This window comes from Pyrus communis, chromosome 17, assembly GCF_041283825.1.
Source record: "Pyrus communis isolate YQ-2024b chromosome 17, ASM4128382v1, whole genome shotgun sequence".
NCBI lineage: Eukaryota > Viridiplantae > Streptophyta > Magnoliopsida > Rosales > Rosaceae > Pyrus > Pyrus communis.
In genome coordinates, this window is record NC_142581.1 from 28017239 (window position 1) to 28025325 (window position 8087).

Sequence of the window (8087 nt, forward strand, 5' to 3'; positions counted from 1 at the left end):
CTTAAAACCTATTCTTTATGATTCGACTATGTTCAAATTGCTTGATATGAATGATGTGTGTGAAATTAATAAGGTTTGGAAATGGGATTACAAAACCCTAGAACTTGAAGTTTCCTCAAGTTGGGGCTAGAAACATGAAAACCAACTACGCCCTAATGTACTCTTATTTTGCATTTTTTTCATTGGGTTTTTGCTAACCTGACGAGGTTTTGATGAGGCATCTACTCTGGGTTGGTCGAACCCTTGTGTATGCTTATGATCATCCTTAAGATGTCAAGTATTGACATTGCTTTACCTCACATTTTTCTCCTTAGACTACGGGTTTGTCCCGTTGGAGAGATTGGAGAGAAAATGAAAAAGAATATCTAGAGAATAAGGCCTTCAACATATTTTGAAACTAAAGTTGGGTCTACGGTCTACCTAATCTTGGATTGAAATTAGGCTAATAGTTGACTTAGAATTAGGCTTGAAAAATAAATATCCAATATAAATAAATAAAAAATAATCAAGTTATATCTTATCCAGTTTAGTTTGGTTCGGTTTTGATCAATACGATTTTTTCGATTTCAGTTCGGTATTTATCCGATTTTTTTCGGTTTTCCGATGTCCGGTTTTTCTCACTATAATACCATGCATGGCCCCCGGCTTTTACTTCTGTGCAGCAATCCTCTGCCTTTTTTGTTTGCCAAAATCTTGATTTCAAATAAAATGGCTTCGTTTAAACTCCGTGTTAAGATTAGTCATGCCTCTTCTCTTTTTCATGCTTGTTGCAGATCAAACGGTACTCGATGTATGCCCAAAAGTTTATAATTCATTCCCTGTAACTGATCCATTCATATCTAGTTTTACAATATCTCCAGTAGCAAACCAATGCTGCAGTCTTTCATGCCTTCGGACATTTCTCTACGTTAATGTATTTTGGCCATTTCTCTCGGTCGAAAGGCGTTAGGGCAGATCTCCAGACATGGTTCCTTGAGGAGTGGCATCAGCTTCAGGACTGAAATACAATCCCTGAGTATAATGAAAAAGAACATTAGTGAATAAAATTGTCATTCTGAAGACTGGAAAAGGACTGAGCAACCAACCTGATGGTGAGCACATCAGCTAGAGGATCATCCACTATGAAACCAACTAAATTCCATGCAGGATCTTTCGTTTGAACTATTGTAAAAAGCTCTCATCCATTTATGGGCATTGGAACTTTCAAACTTTGGAGCAACTATCCAAATACAAAGAGACTATGAACGGGTACTAAATAACGTTGCAACAAGAACTAATTCAGTTTCCCATTATTATTATTAACAATTGTATTTGATAATAAAAGGTTGAACAAACTAAACGGGCCTTCAATTTGGTTGTTCCGAACCTTGAATCAGAAGCTATAACGCTGCGATTGCCAAAGCGAATCATCTGTTGCAACTGCCACTCTATTTGAATGTCAAAGAAAAGGGGTCCACATCAGAGAAATCCTCATAGAAGAAAACATGACTCTGATGGTTTTCTACCCACATGCTAATGCTAACCGCATCATCGGCATCTAATTCATATATAGAACGTCGAATGACCCCCTCCTGCCTCCGAACATACCTATGGGTTAAAAGGTCATCACGATTAGATGGACCACCCTGTTTCTCTACAGATTCATTGTGTCACTGCATTATACTCCCCATAGAGACCCCCACATATAACAAAGATTGCACACGAAGAAGCAGAACCTCAGATATACAAGGGGCAAATGGACAAGGGTAAAATGGACAAGGAATAGTTTAACGAAGATCTGCACATTTGAAAAAAATAGTTTAAGCTGATAGGATACAGGAATGCTGGCTAAAATGGACAAGGGTAAAAATTGGAACTTGCAGAATATACTCAAGAATACCATCAACCTTTGGTTTGTAAGGTGTCTTTGGCTGCCGTCGTCGCCTCGCTTCAACATGAAATCTTGTTGGACATTCTTTATTAGAGGATTCACCCCTCAGAAAATCGTCAACTCTACGGAACGGAATTAGAGCAACTCTATCTCTCTTGTCCCGCCAACCTTCCACCTTTGACCACACAAGATCAGAAGAAGAAAATTCCAGTGCAGGTGGACTCCGCACAGGAAGGGACATAATCTCATCCCATCAAGCCATCTACAATGAATAAAACGAAAATGACAAATTTAATAAAAACAATAATGCAATAGTCATTTTAACAGAACACTCAAGACCAAATTCGAGACGTTAACCTCGATAGCCCTACTTTATAATAAACTACTACTTAGGTAAATTTGCTCATAATACACGTATAATACACTTGTCAATCATACGGTAAAATACACGTTTATATACGTAAGTGTGTACGTTCACATTTAATAAAATGTTGTAACATAGTTAGTTTTACAATGAGTATGAATGTTACATCCCACCCTTGATTTTAAAAATAATTTTGAGTTTTTATTTAAAAAATTATTTTTGAGTTTTAAGGTGTGTGCCCGTGGGGCCCTCATTCCTTTTTGGTCTCCCCTACCCGGCCCCCTTTTCCCTTTCTTCCCTTGTTGGACCCGCGAGTCCTCCCTTTTTCTTCTAAAATTATCAAACGCTCTTTCTCAATCTCTCTATCTCTGTATCTATTCCCCCTCGCTCCCGTGCATTCTCTCTCTACAACTCTCCCTCTCTTCTCTGGAAACACACACCGCAACCATCACCCTCACATCGTCATTGGGTGACAAGGGCCTACAAACATGAAAACCAACTAGGCCCTAATGTACTCTTTTTCAGCATTTTTTCATTGGGTGACAAGGTTTTGATGGGGCATTTATTTTGGGATGGTTGTACTCTTGTGTATGTTTATGATCATCCTTAAAATATCAAATATCGACATTGCATTATCTCACATTTTTCTTCTTAGACTATGGGTTTGTCCAATTGAAGAGATTGGAGAGAGAATGAAAAAAGACCTTCAACATGTTTGGACCTAAAGTTGGGTCTACCTAACCTTGGATTGAAAATTGGGCTTGAAAAATAAGTACCTAATATAAACAAACAAAAAAATAATCAATTTATATCTCCTCCAGTTTAGTTTGGTTCGGTTTTTAATCGGTCCGATTTTTTTAGTTTCAGTTCAGTATTTATCCGATTTTTTTCGATTTACTGTGGTTTGGTTTTTCTCCGTATAATACCATGTATGCCTCCGCCTTTTAATTCTTGTATATTGATTTGCAGCAATCCTCTGCTTCTTTTGTTTGCCAAAATCTTGATTTCAAATAAAATGGCTTCGATTAAACTCCGTGTAAGATTAGTCATGCCTCTTTTCTTTTTCATGCTTGTTGCAGATCAAACGGTACTTGATGTGTGCCCAAAGTTTATAATTCAGTCCGTATAACTGATTCATTCATATCTAGTATTACGATATCTCCAGTAGCAAACCAATGCTGCAGTCTTTCATGCCTTCGGACATTTCTCTACGTTAATGTTTTTTGGCCATTTCTCTCGGTCGAAAGGCGTTAGGGCAGATCTCCAGACATGGTTCCTTGTGGAGTGGCATCAGCTTCAGGAAGCGGAGGGAGACCCTGAATTTAAACTGGCGTATTCGAGTTCAATTGAGAGAGTCAATTGTTGGACAATCAATATGTGGAAATGAGTAGAGCTGTAGAGGCCTTGACCTGACAGCTATGATCGACGAATTGGCTCCATCGCTAAAGCAACACCCATGTAATCTTTTGAAGAAACCCTTCAGCAAACAGTTTTCATGGAGTTATTATTATTTTCGTCTTGTTCCGGATAGCCAAAACAAAAGCACTTCCAGATAACATAAAAATATAAAGAAAATCGCTTTTAGAGAGGTTACAAAGGCAGCTTTAGTGTTTTATGGAGAAGCAGCCTAAACATGTTTTAGGATAAAAACACCTACACCTCTAGGCGAACATGTAAGAATCTATTGTCTTACATTCATGTTACTCAAAACAGTTTCTATGAACATGAATTTTTCGTAGAAATGGTCCTGAACAGGCTGTTAATGTCTATCCCGACAGTCGAGTGTTACTCAAAAGAGTTACTGACCTGAGTGGGAAGCTTACAAGTATTCAGACATATACCGACGCATTTGCTTTCTTCTAAGTACTTGCATTTCTCTACAAACATCTGCATCAATGGTGAACCCTCCCATTCATTATGTTTATCGCAACCATGAACCTAACCTTAAAAATGAAAATGTAAACGAAGAACGGCGAACTGAACTCGCTCGCCCCACTACTCCATGAGGTCCCGTCTGGTAAGTCGACAAAACTTACTGTGTAAGAACCCATGAGCCATTGACAAGTAATTGCAGTTACCCTTGCAACCATGATGGGCCCTGGCAGCTACTTTTCCACCTTGTAAAGGTAGTATCAATAACCGATAAAGGTCTAGCAGCAACGGTGGAAACAAGGATCTCAATATTCTTACCTGCCAATTGAGCACAAAGCACATAAATAACACTCACTTATGGGCATCATCTACCCAATTAACAAACACACGCGGCTCCTTACATCTAAGAGAATAATTTTTGGGTGGGCGAATCGCAACTGACATATCAACAATGCGAATCACCCATAATTCAACACGTGATTAATAACTACAGGTGACAGTGTTAGCATCGACATCAAAATATCCTCAATTTGTATAGTATTCCTTCCTTGTAGACAAGTCACAGTTTGACATTTTTACATAATTGTTTCTATTTTTTATGCAAGTTATTTCACGTTACTATAAGTTTCAGTTTTTGATTTGCATGTAAGGAGTTAAGCAGCGTTGGTCAACTAATGTAGCACATGGATTAATAACTACATGTGACAATGACAATGTCAAAACTAAAAATTTTCTTCATACGTAGTATTGCCGGCCTCCTTACAAACAGATCACAATTCGACACAGGTTGATAAGTTTTTCTTAACAAGTTACTTCACATTACGTCAATATATGGTTCAGTTTGTGATTTGCTGGTAAGGAATCAAGAATTTTATTAGCCACTCTCCCTCCTGGTCTCCTCTAATATTATTTCATAGTTATTTTTGTAGTTTGATCGTATTATCATGTTTAGTTTGGTCTCCTCTAATATAATTGTTGAAAAGGACTGGAACAAAAGTAATTTGAGTGCCTTCTTCTTCGTTCTCGCAGCCACAAAAATAATATTTTAAGATTAGAGATTACAAACTGATCTACACACAATGATAGAATCAGTGCCATTTTCTCCGTGTTATAGCAATACATCATAACAAAATCAGTTTTTAGTTTTTTGAAATAAAGAAAAAGCCAAAAATCATAACAGCCTTAGCAGACAAACTCAGAAAAAGATAGAAACAAATAAAATATAGATTAGACAAACTCAGAAATTTTAGTTACTTCCGCTCATTATGAACGAAATCTAATCAAATAATATCCTAATCTCAAAGGGTTCTCCTCCACCACTCAAAATCTACTTTCAAACAACCACCAACAAAAGCAAAAAAAAAAAAAAAAAAAAAAAAAGGGCCACCAAGAGACACTAAAATAGTAAATCAACTTAATTCCAAAGATAATTTTGCATGATTGACAACGAAAAAGGGTATAGATACACCAATTACTGCTCTTAAATTTGGAAAGAGAGCTAAATTAGGATTAGAGTTCTTTCTCAAACTCGTGCCTGCCAACAGCAATTCTAGTTCGCACAGCCTCAAATGACCATCATGAAGGCAAATCTTAAACATCCAACACGGAAACAAATCAATTCCCTAAAATTTGAAATTGAAGATAATCCGAATATCGACCAAAACCTAGAATAGCTTACCTTCGTGTGTACAGCTCGTGACCAAGAATTTGTAGGTGAAACCGAATCAAGTTTGGAGTAGTGTAATTGGTAAACCAATTCCCAATAACATTCCTAATTACACTGGAAGAAGTTACTGCAATCTATTTGAATCTAAATGGCAACCCAAATCTGTGCCTACAAGAAAACATCAAGGCTGGAGAATGCTTTGTTAGACTTCCTATATATAACTATAGGAAAGGAGCTTTTAGTAATGTGGCATCATCAAATTTTCTTACAGAAGAACATTACATATTCATTTGTCATATCAATCAGAACATTAAGCGACCACAAAAGAATGATGTGCAAAAAAACATAAATAAAATAGATACACGGATGAAGTATACTGGCTTCTAACTTCATTCCTGTAGAATGAATGTAGCGTCGTAGTTCAGGATCTACGGGTTCAATGCTTCTCCCACAGCCGAGAATCAAAATCTCTGAAATAAATTATCAACTAATATCACTACAGAAATAACAAGAAGTAATTTATAAACAGAGTAACTTATTGTTTCCAGTATTCTGACAAGATGTAACAGATATCAACAAACATGAAAAGAAAAAAGGAATTACATCTGCTTTTTCTTAACCTTGTAAAGAGACCCAAAAATTAATGAAAAAGTGATACCCCTTCATCTTCTAATTTTCATTGCCCAAAACTCATCACAGAAATCAACAAAATCTGTAAGAGCCAAAAACTTTTGAGGCATTCTACATTTATCATTCTGTGCACCAGAATTTCTTACAATTTTCTACATTGTTTTTAGTAGAATCAATTTATGAGCCTGTTTGGGTCCAAAATATTACTGCTGGGCCGAGCAGCAGGATGTGCTCGGCCCAAGGTGATAACAAATACTATGGGTCGAATAATAAATCCCGGGCCAAGTGGCTGGGTCGGCCAAATCCTATCCTAAGTAGTCCGGATAAATAGAAAAGGTCAAGGAAGTCCTGGTGCGACCAGGATTCTTGACCGGCAAGGAATAAAGCCTCGAAAGGAAGGAAAATTCAGAATCCCAGTAGGAGTAGGTTTGTTCGAGTTAGAGGTGAAATGGGACAAGGACTCCCAATCCGAATCAGAGTGCGAATTGGTCTCAAGGAATGGGGTGCTATAAATACAAGAAATCACGCAACAGAAAGGCCCCTTCAATCAGCATACAATTGCCCTGCGCAAAACCTCTCAAACACCTTGAGATTTTTCCTTTTCTTTTCCTGCCGACACACCTTCATTTTGGATAAACAACACTGTGGAAGCACCCGGCGAGCATCTTCAGTTTGGATAAACAGCACTGCTGCCGCAGAATCAGCCGACTGATAAGCACCTTCAGTTTGGACAAACAGCACTGCGTCGAGGTCGACCGGTTATCTATCTAAGTCTCGGCCGAGAAGGGTTTTCGAACCTTTGTTGGCAGAGGTCACCTCGCTAGCCTTCTCGGCATAGTCAGGTGTTACGAATTGCATTGCTCGGCGTACTGGACTCCGAGTGATTTTATGATTAGATACTTGCGAGTAAGTTTCAGGGTTCGGCACTCCGACGGCCGAACTACGTTTACCATCAAGACATACATCATATTTGAGTACCTGTGCCCATATAGTTTGGTTTCGATTCGGCATGCTTATACTCTTACGAATATAATCACAGTGACCGAATCAGGCTCCGACGATTTGTGAACTCCGTAGAATTAGTGGCCTTGTTTTCAGGCTATAGAACCCAGAGACCGAGAGCGTTCCTTCCTCGGTCGCAATCGCAAGATACAGAAGTCAACAGCGCGCTTAACGCGACATCAACAAATTTTACTCCTCGGCCGACGAGTTAGCATGCCCCGCATTCAACCGAATGACGTAGTTAGCTTATTAGTTACTCGGCCTGCGCGCCACGTAGGTTTTGTAATTTTTAGAGTCAACATTTTGGCACGCCCCGTTCTTTCTTTCGATAAAGTTCAGGCTGCACCGGCCGAACTCGAAGACCATCGACCCCAGGTTAAGGACCCATTAAAAGAAGTTAATGTAGGCACGGCCGATGATCCTCGAACATTGTTTATCAGCGCGTTACTCCCACCGTCCATGAAGGCCGAACTCCGTAAGTTACTCCAGGAATTTAAAGATTGCTTCGCGTGGAGCTACCATGAAATGCCAAGCCTCGATCGAAACCTCGTAGAACATGAGTTACCCATCAAGGACGGGTGTAAGCCTTTTCGACAACCCCCTCGCCGATTTTCGACCGAAGTACAACTCGGCATTAAAGAAGAATTAGTTCGGCTTCTAAAAGCTAGGTTTATTAGGACCGC

At 38.8% G+C, this 8087-nt stretch overlaps 1 pseudogene; it reads right to left on the minus strand.

Annotated features, from left to right (window-relative positions):
- Positions 1 to 3422: 3422 nt before the first annotated feature.
- LOC137707676 (beta-carotene isomerase D27, chloroplastic-like) lies at positions 3423 to 7413 on the minus strand (annotated as a pseudogene).
- Positions 7414 to 8087: the final 674 nt, after the last annotated feature.